At 34.6% G+C, this 15285-nt stretch overlaps 1 pseudogene; it reads left to right on the top strand.

Annotated features, from left to right (window-relative positions):
- Window positions 1–13475: 13475 nt before the first annotated feature.
- LOC146995696 (uncharacterized) lies at window positions 13476–14271 on the top strand (annotated as a pseudogene).
- Window positions 14272–15285: the final 1014 nt, after the last annotated feature.

Raw genomic sequence — 15285 nt, forward strand, 5'->3', positions numbered from 1 at the left:
CACGTCGGTTTTCAGTATATTACAATACAAGTGGAGCTCCATCCAAGAAAAAAATGATGTCTTTTTTATTTTGTGGACAGCCAGTTTTGTATTGGAATATACTGAAAACGGGCATTCACGTTGGTTTTCAGTATATTTCAATACAAATGGAGCTGGATCCAAGAAAAAAATGATGTCTTTTTTTTATGTTGTGGACAGCCAATTTTGTATTGGAATATACTGAAAACGGGCATTCATGTCGGTTTTCAGTATATTTCAATACAAATGGAGCTGGATCGAAGAAAAAAATGATGTCTTTTTTTTATGTTGTGGACAGCCAATTTTGTATTGGAATATACTGAAAACGGGCGTTCACGTTGGTTTTCAGTATATTCCAATACAAATGGAGCTGGATCCCAGAAAAAAATGATGTCTTTTTTTTATGTTGTGGACTGCCCTATTTTGTATTGGAATATACTGAAAACTGGCGTTCACGTCGGTTTTCTGTATATTACAATACAAGTGGAGCTCGATCCAAGAAAAAAATGATGTCTTTTTTTATTTTGTGGACAGCCAATTTTGTATTGGAATATACTGAAAACGGGCGTTCACGGCGGTTTTCAGTATATTACAATACAAGTGGAGCTCCATCCAAGAAAAAAATGATGTCTTTTTTTATTTTGTGGACAGCCAATTTTGTATTAGAATATACTGAAAACGGGCGTTCACGTTGGTTTTCAGTATATTCTAATACAAGTGGAGCTCCATCCATGAAAAAAATTATGTCTTTTTTTTATGTTGTGGACTGCCCTATTTTGTATTGGAATATACTGAAAACGGGCGTTCGAGTCGGTTTTCAGTATATTCCAATACAAATGGAGCTCTATCCAAGAAAGAAATGATGTCTTTTTTTTTATTTTGTGGACTGCCCATTTGTATTGGAATATACTGAAACGGGTGTTTGAGTCGATTTTCAGTATATTTCAATACAAATAGAGCTCGGTCCAAGAAAGAAATGATGTCTTTTTTTTTATTTTGTGAACTGCCAATTTGTATTGGAATATACTGAAAACGGGTGTTTGAGTCGATTTTCAGTATATTTCAATACAAATAGAGCTCGGTCCAAGAAAGAAATGATGTCTTTTTTTTTTATTTTGTGGACTGCCAATTTTTATTGGAATATACTGAAAACGGGTGTTTGAGTCGGTTTTCAGTATATTTCAATACAAGTGGAGCTCGATCCAAGAAAAAAATGATGTCTTTTTTTTTATTTTGTGGACTGCCAATTTTGTATTGGAATATACTGAAAACGGGCGTTCACGTCGGTTTTCAGTATATTTCAATACAAATGGAGCTCGATCCAAGAAAGAAATGATGTCTTTTTTTATGTTGTGGACAGCCAATTTTGTATTGGAATATACTGAAAACGGGCGTTCACGTTGGTTTTCAGTATATTTCAATACAAATGGAGCTGGATCCAAGAAAAAAATGATGTCTTTTTTATGTTGTGGACAGCCAATTTTGTATTGGAATATACTGAAAACGGGCGTTCACGTTGGTTTTCAGTATATTACAATTCAAGTGGAGCTGGATCCAAGAAAAAAATGATGTCTTTTTTTTATGTTGTGGACAGCGAACTTTGTATTGGAATATACTGAAAACGAGCATTCACGTCGGTTTTCAGTATATTTCAATAAAAATGGAGCTGGATCCAAGAAAAAAATGATGTCTTTTTTTATGTTGTGGACAGCCAATTTTGTATTGGAATATACTGAAAACGGGCGTTCACGTTGGTTTTCAGTATATTACAATACAAGTGGAACTGGATCCAAGAAAAAAATGATGTCTTTTTTTTATTTTGTGGACAGCCAATTTTGTATTGGAATATACTGAAAACGGGCGTTCACGTTGGTTTTCAGTATATTCCAATACAAATGGAGCTGGATCCCAGAAAAAAATGATGTCTTTTTTTATTTTCTGGACAGCCAATTTTGTATTGGAATATACTGAAAACGGGCGTTCACGTCGGTTTTCAGTATATTACAATACAAGTGGAGCTCCATCCAAGAAAAAAATGATGTCTTTTTTTTATGTTGTGGACTGCCCTATTTTGTATTGGAATATAGTGAAAAGGGGCGTTCGAGTCGGTTTTCAGTATATTCAAATACAAATGGAGCTCTATCCAAGAAAGAAATGATGTCTTTTTTTTATTTTGTGGACTGCCAATTTGTATTGGAATATACTGACAACGGGTGTTTGAGTCGATTTTCAGTATATTTCAATACAAATAGAGCTCGGTCCAAAAAAAATGATGTCTTTTTTTTTATTTTGTGGACTGCCAATTTGTATTGGAATATACTGAAAACGGGTGTTTGAGTCGGTTTTCAGTATATTTCAATAAAAATAGAGCTCGATCCAAGAAAAAAATGATGTCTTTTTTTATTTTGAGGACTGCCAATTTGTATTGGAATATACTGAAAACGGGTGTTTGAGTCGGTTTTCAGTATATTTCAATACAAGTGGAGCTCGATCCAAGAAAAAAATGATGTCTTTTTTTTATTTTGTGGACTGCCAATTTTGTATTGGAATATACTGAAAACGGGCGTTCACGTCGGTTTTCAGTATATTTCAATACAAATGGAGCTCGATCCAAGAAAGAAATGATGTCTTTTTTTATGTTGTGGACAGCCAATTTTGTATTGGAATATACTGAAAACGGGCGTTCTCGTTGGTTTTCAGTATATTTCAATACAAATGGAGCTGGATCCAAGAAAAAAATGATGTCTTTTTTTACGTTGTGGACAGCCAATTTTGTATTGGAATATACTGAAAACGGGCATTCACGTCGGTTTTCAGTATATTTCAATACAAATGGAGCTGGATCCAAGAAAAAAATGATGTCTTTTTTTATGTTGTGGACAGCCAATTTTGTATTGGAATATACTGAAAACGGGCGTTCACCTTGGTTTTCAGTATATTCCAATACAAATGGAGCTGGATCCCAGAAAAAAATGATGTCTTTTTTTTTGTGGACTGCCCTATTTTGTATTGGAATATACTGAAAACGGGCGTTCACGTCGGTTTTCAGTATATTACAATACAAGTGGAGCTCGATCCAAGAAAAAAATGATGTCTTTTTTTTATTTTGTGGACAGCCAATTTTGTATTGGAATATACTGAAAACGGGCGTTCACGTCGGTTTTCAGTATATTACAATACAAGTGGAGCTCCATCCAAGAAAAAAATGATGTCTTTTTTTATTTTGTGGACAGCCAATTTTGTATTAGAATATACTGAAAACGGGCGTTCACGTTGGTTTTCAGTATATTCTAATACAAGTGGAGCTCCATCCAAGAAAAAAATGATGTCTTTTTTTTATGTTGTGGACTGCCCTATTTTGTATTGGAATATACTGAAAACGGGCGTTCGAGTCGGTTTTCAGTATATTCAAATACAAATGGAGCTCTATCCAAGAAAGAAATGATGTCTTTTTTTTATTTTGTGGACTGCCAATTTGTATTGGAATATACTGAAAACGGGTGTTTGAGTCGATTTTCAGTATATTTCAATACAAATAGAGCTCGGTCCAAGAAAGAAATGATGTCTTTTTTTTATTTTGTGGACTGCCAATTTGTATTGGAATATACTGAAAACGGGTGTTTGAGTCGGTTTTCAGTACATTTCAATACAAATAGAGCTCGATCCAAGAAAAAAATGATGTCTTTTTTTTTATTTTGAGGACTGCCAATTTGTATTGGAATATACTGAAAACGGGTGTTTGAGTCGGTTTTCAGTATATTTCAATACAAGTGGAGCTCGATCCAAGAAAAAAATGATGTCTTTTTTTTATTTTGTGGACTGCCAATTTTGTATTGGAATATACTGAAAACGGGCGTTCACGTCGGTTTTCAGTATATTTCAATACAAATGGAGCTCGATCCAAGAAAGAAATAATGTCTTTTTTTTATGTTGTGGACAGCCAATTTTGTATTGGAATATACTGAAAACGGGCGTTCACGTTGGTTTTCAGTATATTTCAATACAAATGGAGCTGGATCCAAGAAAAAAATGATGTCTTTTTTTATGTTGTGGACAGCCAATTTTGTATTGGAATATACTGAAAACGGGCGTTCACGTTGGTTTTCAGTATATTACAATTCAAGTGGAGCTGGATCCAAGAAAAAAATGATGTCTTTTTTTTATGTTGTGGACAGCCAATTTTGTATTGGAATATACTGAAAACGGGCGTTCACGTTGGTTTTCAGTATATTCCAATACAAATGGAGCTGGATCCCAGAAAAAAATGATGTCTTTTTTTTATGTTGTGGACTGCCCTATTTTGTATTGGAATATACTGAAAACTGGCGTTCACGTCGGTTTTCTGTATATTACAATACAAGTGGAGCTCGATCCAAGAAAAAAATGATGTCTTTTTTTATTTTGTGGACAGCCAATTTTGTATTGGAATATACTGAAAACGGGCGTTCACGGCGGTTTTCAGTATATTACAATACAAGTGGAGCTCCATCCAAGAAAAAAATGATGTCTTTTTTTATTTTGTGGACAGCCAATTTTGTATTAGAATATACTGAAAACGGGCGTTCACGTTGGTTTTCAGTATATTCTAATACAAGTGGAGCTCCATCCATGAAAAAAATTATGTCTTTTTTTTATGTTGTGGACTGCCCTATTTTGTATTGGAATATACTGAAAACGGGCGTTCGAGTCGGTTTTCAGTATATTCCAATACAAATGGAGCTCTATCCAAGAAAGAAATGATGTCTTTTTTTTTATTTTGTGGACTGCCCATTTGTATTGGAATATACTGAAACGGGTGTTTGAGTCGATTTTCAGTATATTTCAATACAAATAGAGCTCGGTCCAAGAAAGAAATGATGTCTTTTTTTTTATTTTGTGAACTGCCAATTTGTATTGGAATATACTGAAAACGGGTGTTTGAGTCGATTTTCAGTATATTTCAATACAAATAGAGCTCGGTCCAAGAAAGAAATGATGTCTTTTTTTTTTATTTTGTGGACTGCCAATTTTTATTGGAATATACTGAAAACGGGTGTTTGAGTCGGTTTTCAGTATATTTCAATACAAGTGGAGCTCGATCCAAGAAAAAAATGATGTCTTTTTTTTTATTTTGTGGACTGCCAATTTTGTATTGGAATATACTGAAAACGGGCGTTCACGTCGGTTTTCAGTATATTTCAATACAAATGGAGCTCGATCCAAGAAAGAAATGATGTCTTTTTTTATGTTGTGGACAGCCAATTTTGTATTGGAATATACTGAAAACGGGCGTTCACGTTGGTTTTCAGTATATTTCAATACAAATGGAGCTGGATCCAAGAAAAAAATGATGTCTTTTTTATGTTGTGGACAGCCAATTTTGTATTGGAATATACTGAAAACGGGCGTTCACGTTGGTTTTCAGTATATTACAATTCAAGTGGAGCTGGATCCAAGAAAAAAATGATGTCTTTTTTTTATGTTGTGGACAGCGAACTTTGTATTGGAATATACTGAAAACGAGCATTCACGTCGGTTTTCAGTATATTTCAATAAAAATGGAGCTGGATCCAAGAAAAAAATGATGTCTTTTTTTATGTTGTGGACAGCCAATTTTGTATTGGAATATACTGAAAACGGGCGTTCACGTTGGTTTTCAGTATATTACAATACAAGTGGAACTGGATCCAAGAAAAAAATGATGTCTTTTTTTTATTTTGTGGACAGCCAATTTTGTATTGGAATATACTGAAAACGGGCGTTCACGTTGGTTTTCAGTATATTCCAATACAAATGGAGCTGGATCCCAGAAAAAAATGATGTCTTTTTTTATTTTGTGGACAGCCAATTTTGTATTGGAATATACTGAAAACGGGCGTTCACGTCGGTTTTCAGTATATTACAATACAAGTGGAGCTCCATCCAAGAAAAAAATGATGTCTTTTTTTTATGTTGTGGACTGCCCTATTTTGTATTGGAATATAGTGAAAAGGGGCGTTCGAGTCGGTTTTCAGTATATTCAAATACAAATGGAGCTCTATCCAAGAAAGAAATGATGTCTTTTTTTTATTTTGTGGACTGCCAATTTGTATTGGAATATACTGAAAACGGGTGTTTGAGTCGATTTTCAGTATATTTCAATACAAATAGAGCTCGGTCCAAAAAAAATGATGTCTTTTTTTTTATTTTGTGGACTGCCAATTTGTATTGGAATATACTGAAAACGGGTGTTTGAGTCGGTTTTCAGTATATTTCAATAAAAATAGAGCTCGATCCAAGAAAAAAATGATGTCTTTTTTTATTTTGAGGACTGCCAATTTGTATTGGAATATACTGAAAACGGGTGTTTGAGTCGGTTTTCAGTATATTTCAATACAAGTGGAGCTCGATCCAAGAAAAAAATGATGTCTTTTTTTTATTTTGTGGACTGCCAATTTTGTATTGGAATATACTGAAAACGGGCGTTCACGTCGGTTTTCAGTATATTTCAATACAAATGGAGCTCGATCCAAGAAAGAAATGATGTCTTTTTTTATGTTGTGGACAGCCAATTTTGTATTGGAATATACTGAAAACGGGCGTTCTCGTTGGTTTTCAGTATATTTCAATACAAATGGAGCTGGATCCAAGAAAAAAATGATGTCTTTTTTTACGTTGTGGACAGCCAATTTTGTATTGGAATATACTGAAAACGGGCATTCACGTCGGTTTTCAGTATATTTCAATACAAATGGAGCTGGATCCAAGAAAAAAATGATGTCTTTTTTTATGTTGTGGACAGCCAATTTTGTATTGGAATATACTGAAAACGGGCGTTCACCTTGGTTTTCAGTATATTCCAATACAAATGGAGCTGGATCCCAGAAAAAAATGATGTCTTTTTTTTTGTGGACTGCCCTATTTTGTATTGGAATATACTGAAAACGGGCGTTCACGTCGGTTTTCAGTATATTACAATACAAGTGGAGCTCGATCCAAGAAAAAAATGATGTCTTTTTTTTATTTTGTGGACAGCCAATTTTGTATTGGAATATACTGAAAACGGGCGTTCACGTCGGTTTTCAGTATATTACAATACAAGTGGAGCTCCATCCAAGAAAAAAATGATGTCTTTTTTTATTTTGTGGACAGCCAATTTTGTATTAGAATATACTGAAAACGGGCGTTCACGTTGGTTTTCAGTATATTCTAATACAAGTGGAGCTCCATCCAAGAAAAAAATGATGTCTTTTTTTTATGTTGTGGACTGCCCTATTTTGTATTGGAATATACTGAAAACGGGCGTTCGAGTCGGTTTTCAGTATATTCAAATACAAATGGAGCTCTATCCAAGAAAGAAATGATGTCTTTTTTTTATTTTGTGGACTGCCAATTTGTATTGGAATATACTGAAAACGGGTGTTTGAGTCGATTTTCAGTATATTTCAATACAAATAGAGCTCGGTCCAAGAAAGAAATGATGTCTTTTTTTTATTTTGTGAACTGCCAATTTGTATTGGAATATACTGAAAACGGGTGTTTGAGTCGATTTTCAGTATATTTCAATACAAATAGAGCTCGGTCCAAGAAAGAAATGATGTCTTTTTTTTATTTTGTGGACTGCCAATTTGTATTGGAATATACTGAAAACGGGTGTTTGAGTCGGTTTTCAGTATATTTCAATACAAATAGAGCTCGATCCAAGAAAAAAATGATGTCTTTTTTTTATTGTCCTTCCGGTTGAGGTAAATAATATAATTGCTAGGGAGCCTGAAGAACAGGCTAGAGATTACCAACATATTAAAGAATTACTACTTAAAAGATTTAAGTTAAGTGCGGAGAAGTTTCGGCAGCTTCTTTTAGGACTAAAAAAAATCCGGATGCTACGTGATACGATTTTTATCACGAAATTAAGACATTTTTAGATGGGTGGCTCAAGGGATTAAAAATCGAAACATTTGAGCAACTCAAGGATTTAACGTTGGTAGATCAGATTAAAAGGCGCACGCCTAATGAGTTTAAGGAACATTTTATAGATGAATGGGCCACGATCACTTCACCAAAACAGTTGGTGGGTAAAATAGAGGAATTTGAAGTTGCGAAAAAGACGATGGTTGGGAAAACGAAATTGGGTGAACTAAAAACGAAAACATCAGGTTGACAAATGGGTGTTTTTCAGTCCACTAGTAACGTTTTCAAAAATAGAAAAATCCCTCAAGGCACACAATTTAAAAAAGATGATGACGCACGCAATGTTGGGAAACAGTCGGACTCGAATTTTAATAGGAGAAAAAGACTCCAGTGCTATGAATTTGGATCTTTTGACCATTTACGTCCTCAGTGCCCTAAATTTAAAACTCAAAAGGCAGATTTGTATCGGATAAGCGGGAGATCAGAGAAGAATCTGTTGGATTCCTATACAGTGAATGAAAGAGTAAATGGTTTTGAAGTACCTATTCTAAGAGATACGGGAGCAACGGTAGATATTATTTGTCAGTAATATGTAGACAGAGATAGAATGAAGGGGGAACATGTGTGGGTTCGACATTTGCTGGATGATCATATGACTTGTTTACCTGTTGATGAAGTAGATATTGAATGCGATTTGGGTACAGTAACCACCAAAGCAGCTGTTATAGGAGACCACTTAGACCAAGGGCGATATATATTAGGCAACCAAACAGCGGCTCTTCTCAGAGGAACTGAGAAAAATTATTCGTCGTATGTCGGGAATGTTAATGCGGTCGTTACTCGATCTCAAGCACGACAATTTAAGGAAGCGGAAAATTTAAGTGAGACGAATCAAAATTCTGAGCAGAATGAGCTAGAATTGGAAGAGGAGGACGATGTTCATGAGAAGTCTGAAAACAGTGAGATATTGCCTCCTGTCGACCTTTGTGTCCCCACAAGTCCTGCGATTCAAATAGACTCAAGTACTTTTATTGATGAACAACAAAAAAGTACAGAACTTGCCCCTTTATTAGAACTAGCAAAAAGCGGAAGTAAAACAAGTTATGGGATTAAAAATGAGGTTTTAGTAAAAAAGAAAGTATATAAGTTAGGAGGAGAAGAACATTTAATTGTTGTTCCAGAAAACCTCAGAGACCAAATTAAAGCAATTAGTCATGAAGGAATTTCAGGTCATATAGGAGTTCTGAAAACAAAAGACCGGTTACTAAGACATTTTTTCTGGCCAAATTGTTATAAAGACATTGAAGAATTCGTTAAAACATGCGACTCCTGTCAACGTGTAGGAAAGGCAAGTGACAAAAAGAAAGCACCGTTGGTAATGGTACCTGTGATATCTGAAGTCTTGAGTAAGGTTAATGTAGATGCTTGCGGGCCTATGCTTACATCTACTGAAGGTAATAAATATCTTATTACAGTTATGTGCTTAGCATCTAAATATCCTGACGCCGTCTCGGTACCGGATATAACGTCGAAATCTGTTGTAAGTGCACTCTTGCAGGTATTTAGTCGGATGGGTTTTCCAAGGGAGGTTCAAACTGATCAAGGGAAATCTTTTATGAGTCACTTAATCGTTGAATTTTTTAAGAATTTCGGTTTACCACCCCCAGAGCAATCCTGTAGAACGGTTCCATAGGTCAATAAAAAGAGTCCTAAAGGTATTATGTATTGAAGCTGCCCCAAATTGGGAAGTACAAGTACCTGCCGCTCTCTTTGCTCTGCGAACAGTAACGCATGATAGTACAGGATTTAGTCCAGCTGAATTAGTGTACGGGACCAACCTCAGAACACCTGTCGCATTATTGTATGAGAAATGGTTAGATCCCCAGGAAAAAGAAGATACCGTAATAGAATATGTTTTCGAATTAATCAATAGGTTAAAGAAAAGTAGAGAATTAGCTACAGAGAAAATGGAAGAGGTGAGAGACAAAAGGAAGAAATGGTATGACAAAAATGCCGTGAAAAGGGAATTCCAGCAAGGAAATTCTGTATTAGTATTAGCACTGAACCAACCCCATAAACTCTCTCCTCAATGGAAAGGGCCGGGGAAAATAGAGAAAAGATTATTAGAAACAGACTATGTGGTTAGTTTTGAAGGGAATAATGTGTATCACATCATTACGTTAAAACCTTATCATAAGAGACCTGAACTTTTGAATATGGTGCTCCTTGACAACGAGAAGATAGTTGAACCCTCGGAATTAGAGGAGGATTTTCCATATATGTTAACCGACCTCAATGTGTTTGATTTTAATGAAATAATAGCAAAAGATGATCTTAAAGAAAGACTTAGTAATGAACAAATCCTGCAGTTGGGAAAGTTGTTGGTAAAGTTTTCTGCTATATTTTCGAATATTCCAGGGAAAACAAATTTAGTCGAACATGATATCGAACTAATCAGTGACAAACGCGTACAGCATAAGCCTTATAGAATGACAAATCGACAGAACGAAATTCTTAAAGTCGAGATTGAAAAAATGTTAAAATACAAGATTATTGAACCAGGACCCTCTGAGTATACTTCACCCATGATCCTTGTTGAAGTACCAGGTAGGGATCCTAGGCCGTGTATTGATTACAGAAAGTTAAAGGAAATAACGCGTACTGAAATCTATCCGATCCCCAATATAGAGCAACGTGTCGAAACTGTTGCAGCAGCCAAATTTATCACTTTGATAGACTTAACTAAAGATTATTGGCAAATTCCGCAGACCCCTAGGGCTCAGAAAATTGCTGCATTTGCTACAAATTTTGGTGTATATAGGCCTTTGCGCATGCCATTTGGGCTTAAAAATGCTCCTTATTATTTCAGTAAAATGATGAGCGAAATATTGTGCGGATGTGAGAAATATGCTACCCCTTATTTAGATGATATTGCTATTTTTTCTGAAACGTGGGAGGAACATTTACATGAAATTTTAGAAAGAATAAGAAAAGCCAATTTAACTATTAAACCCTCTAAGTGCAAGTTTGCACAAGAAGAAGTCCAATATCTCGATCACATAGTAGGTCGAGGAAAACGTTCTCCAGCAGAACTAGAAATAGAAGCGGTTCAAAACTTTCCTGTTCCCACAACTAAAACTGAGATTAGAGCTTTCTTAAGGTTAGCTGTATACTATAGACAATATATACCTATGTTTTCTGCTATAGCCGCACCTTTGACAGATTTGTTAAAAGGGAATAACAAAAAGGGTAAAATTGTTTGGAATGATGAATGTAATGAATCATTCAAATCGATAAAAGAAAAGCTATCTAGTAGGGCTGTGCTACATGCACCCGATTTTTCTAAACCATTTATACTACAGACAGACGCATCAGATCAAGGATATGGTGTTGTTTTAGCAGAGAAGGATGATAAAGGGAAAGAACATCCCATATTGTATCTCAGTAAAAAATTTACAGATAGTGAGCGGAAGTATTCTACCACTGAAAAAGAGTGTGCCGCAATTCTGTATGGAATAAAAAAATTGAAAGGGTATATAGATGGGCAGACTAAATTTTCCATTCAAATGGACCATAATCCACTAGTATGGCTAAAAAATAATGCAGGTAGAAATGGTCGATTATTACGCTGGGTCTTACTCCTTCGTCGGGTCTCCGATATCAGACAGATTCACCAATCTCGTGCGGCTGATTTAGAAAATTATAAAAAGCCAGAGAAAGGACATCTCAGCTCAGTTTGCCGATGAGCCTATTAATTGTAAAATCTTTCCTCTCCGCTATTTACTTTAGTGTTGTATTGTGTATAAAAAATATAAATACCAAAAAAATTTTTTTTAATTAAAAAAACAAAAAAAGATTAAAAATCTAAAAACTTTAAAAAAAAAAATTATGTATTCTTAAGTTTTATCCCTAACTTTTCTCGAGCCATGTGGCTCCCTCTAGTGAGCATTAAGTTAAATATTTATGCAATTTTCATATTTCTGCTCGCTATTTAATTCTGATGGGGAGGAATTTGAACCATAGGCACTCCATAACTTTTAATCCTCTATTTTGAATTAGTTCTGTTGAACTTTTTTTTTGGGGGGGGGGCAGTTTAAAAGATATCTACTGTGAGATTTTGGGATAATATTCCATAAGCGGGGTATGTTGGCGCCAAAGTACTTTAACCTTCGAAATTTGGCGAATTCTTTTGGCGGCAATAAAGCACTAAGATGTGATTTTTAAACGTAAACAGAATAGTAACTTTTAAGTTTTACAGTAGTGAAACGCCGTTATCTTATGTAAACAGAATAGTAAAATGAGATGATAAAATACTAGATGAGTAAAACAAAGTCCAACAGCTTTGCAAGTAAAAACATAGTCCTATCTATCATCATAAAATAATAAAATGAACAACTCTTGTAAATGATTATTCAGTAAATAAATATATATACGTATCAGATCAGAGCACTGCGAAGTGAGTTTCAAATGTAAACAGAAAAGCAAATTTTTGTTTACAATGGTTAACAGCGATTATTATGTGCAAAATGAATAGTAAATGAAATTGATTAAATGATAAAATAACGTCGTGGAATTCAACACACTAAACAACTTTCGTTCAAAACTTTAAAAAAATAAATAAATAAATAATAATAATAATAATAATAATCAACTAAATAAAATTAAAGGAAAATCTTTCATAACTTCACGTCATCTGAAATCCATCATTCTCCCACTAACAACAACTTAACCTTCTGCAAATATTTATATAAATATAATATTAGATATCTAAAGCTTAAATGTAAAAACATAGAATGTATGATACTAAAGAAATATTGATTATATTATCTCCTAATATAAATTTAGTAGAAGTATCAAAAAAGAGTGAACCCACATGTAGGAAGTTTAATTCTGAAAATTGTGTTTTAAAGTAACGTGAATGTAAATTATTAAAAATGTGTTACGGGGACTTGAATTAAATCATGAATAACAAAATTTAAAACTTTGAAAAAGAAATTAAATAAAAAGCAAGCAATTATCGCTATTGATCGGAAATTAGTTAATTTAAGATCATACAATATATACATATATAATAATAATATTAAACAGTAAAACTTTTAAAAACAAACACAGTATTTCAAAATTAAATTTAAAAAAAAAAATCTTCTGGCTACGCTAAATTCGCACACTTTACAATTACCGAAATAAAGCTCTAGATTAGTCACAAGAAAACATACAGCCGGTAACTACAGCTAAGTCAAAATCGCGCCAAATAAAAAACTTTCGCCAAGTTTGTAGCTCACCTCGATTATGGAATATTAACCAGACTTTGCAAAATTGAACGAATATCTGAGGAAATTTAAGCATTTTGTTTTATTTGTTGTGATAATAATAAATTTTATTCATTTTTCATCGGACTTGTGCATTCAATTCATAACGAACCCATAAGCACGCAACAATATTCAAGAGTCAGATTAACTAATATAATTTTTAATAGCAATCTCCTTCAATGGTAATCACCTATCAATGGTGACTTGAGGGTGTGAAATATTCTACAGTAATGGATACTTTTTGATTCTTCCCGCTGACGTGTGTACCACCTGAAGAGAATGGCTAAATTCAAAACTTCTGCTGTGGCGGTTCCACCTTTTATTCAAGTTGATCCATATCTTTGGTTTCACATGTTGGAATCTACTACATTCGAATTAACTGCTCGTAAACTGATAGCGGAGCAAAAAACAAAATTCATCGTACAAAAATATAAAGACAAATTACATCGTAGCTCACTTACCAGTTAATATTGCAATTGTTCTTCGTGATGTCATCATTCAGCCCAATAAAGTCAACCCAAATGAGGATATGAAATCAAAAATTATCGAAAGTTTGGAATCAAAGACTCAAGTGATTCATTGGCTGCTAGCAGGCGAAAGCGTAGGAGATCGAAAACCTAGCGAGCTTCTCCGCATGATGAAACGTCGCGCAGATAATCACAATATAGACGATTCACTTTTATTTGAACACTTTAATCAAGCGATGCCTGTTTCTGTTCAAACTATATTAGCTTCCATCTCTCCTATTACTTCGGATAAAGCGGCGGAAATAGCTGACCGAATTCTGGATATAAACAACACAAATATATCCGTCATCGTCCTTAACAGCAAATCTTCTTTGGGAAATGGCAGCTGTTCTTCTTCGGCTCAACTTCGTGAAGAAATCAAAGCTCTTCGAAGAGAAGTGTCCCAGCTTCGTCGTTCCAGGTGTTCATCCCGTACTAATTTTTCTGGCCGCAAACTGTTGAAATCTCGTGGGAGAAATTTATGCTGGTATCATCAAAAATTCAAGGACAATGCAAAAACGTGTGTTTCGACGTGTTCCTACAAGGAAAACATGCAAAAGGAAGACTAGAGGCGACCGACTCTTCCCCTCCTCATACATCGCGTCGCCTCTTCATTAGTGACCGATCGACAGGTAGGTGTTTTCTAATAGATTCAGGGAGTGTTGCCAGTTTAATTGTTGCAAATAAATCTGAACTGTAGGCACCAGTATTTCGTGCTGCTAGTGGTTCATCCATTAATGTGTATGGTTGCAAAATAATAACTGTTAATTTTGGTTTAAGACGCAATTTTACTTTCTCTTTTTATATTTGTAATGATACATGTTCCATCATAGGTGCAGATTTTTTTATATTACTTCAATTTATCTCCTGATTTACGTAACAAGCGTCTAATTGACTTAACAACAAATTTTAAAGTACTTGCCAAATTAAATATTTGTAATATTTTTCTGTAAAATCTTCTTGCGTCAATTATGTATTTGGTAAATTATTGTTACAATATCCCCTGATATTACTAAACTACCGGATCCCGATCAACCTGTGAAGCACAATACAATGTGTGCATTATATAAATACTAAAGTTCCTCCATTTGCTGCTAAACCTAGACGGTTAGCTCCTGTCCGCCTCAAAATTACAAAAGCAAAATTTCAGCGCATTGTAGGGTTTATATTTATTTTAACTAACATTTATTTTAAGTTTAAACTATCTTTCCTGTCAAGCCTTACTTTCCCCTGGAACTGCCAATGCCAGAGTATGTAAATTTTAGTAGAACGCGCAAGGATTCAAATTATCAGCGGAAGTATTCTGAGTTAAATTGAAAGGAAACGAGTTCGAAGTGTGCTGTTCTTACTTCACGAGCGCGGAGGTAGTTAGCCAGAAATTGAAAAACCTCGCGTTTCGGCCTGTGTGTTTGCCTCGGAGAATTGTTAATCGTTCAACGTGATATTCAAAGTTTGCTAAATTAGCAGCGGTATTGTAAAACGCGGTGAGGTTAGTTACGTTTAGAGAGCCTCGTAGTTAGAGTCTTGTTATTATTTCTTTTCAGGTTCTTATTTTTATTTTACCGCCGGTTCGGCGTAGTTTG

This window comes from Stegodyphus dumicola, chromosome 8, assembly GCF_044657685.1.
Source record: "Stegodyphus dumicola isolate Sdum_Otavi_A_Nest chromosome 8, ASM4465768v1".
Classification (NCBI taxonomy): Eukaryota; Metazoa; Arthropoda; class Arachnida; order Araneae; family Eresidae; genus Stegodyphus; species Stegodyphus dumicola.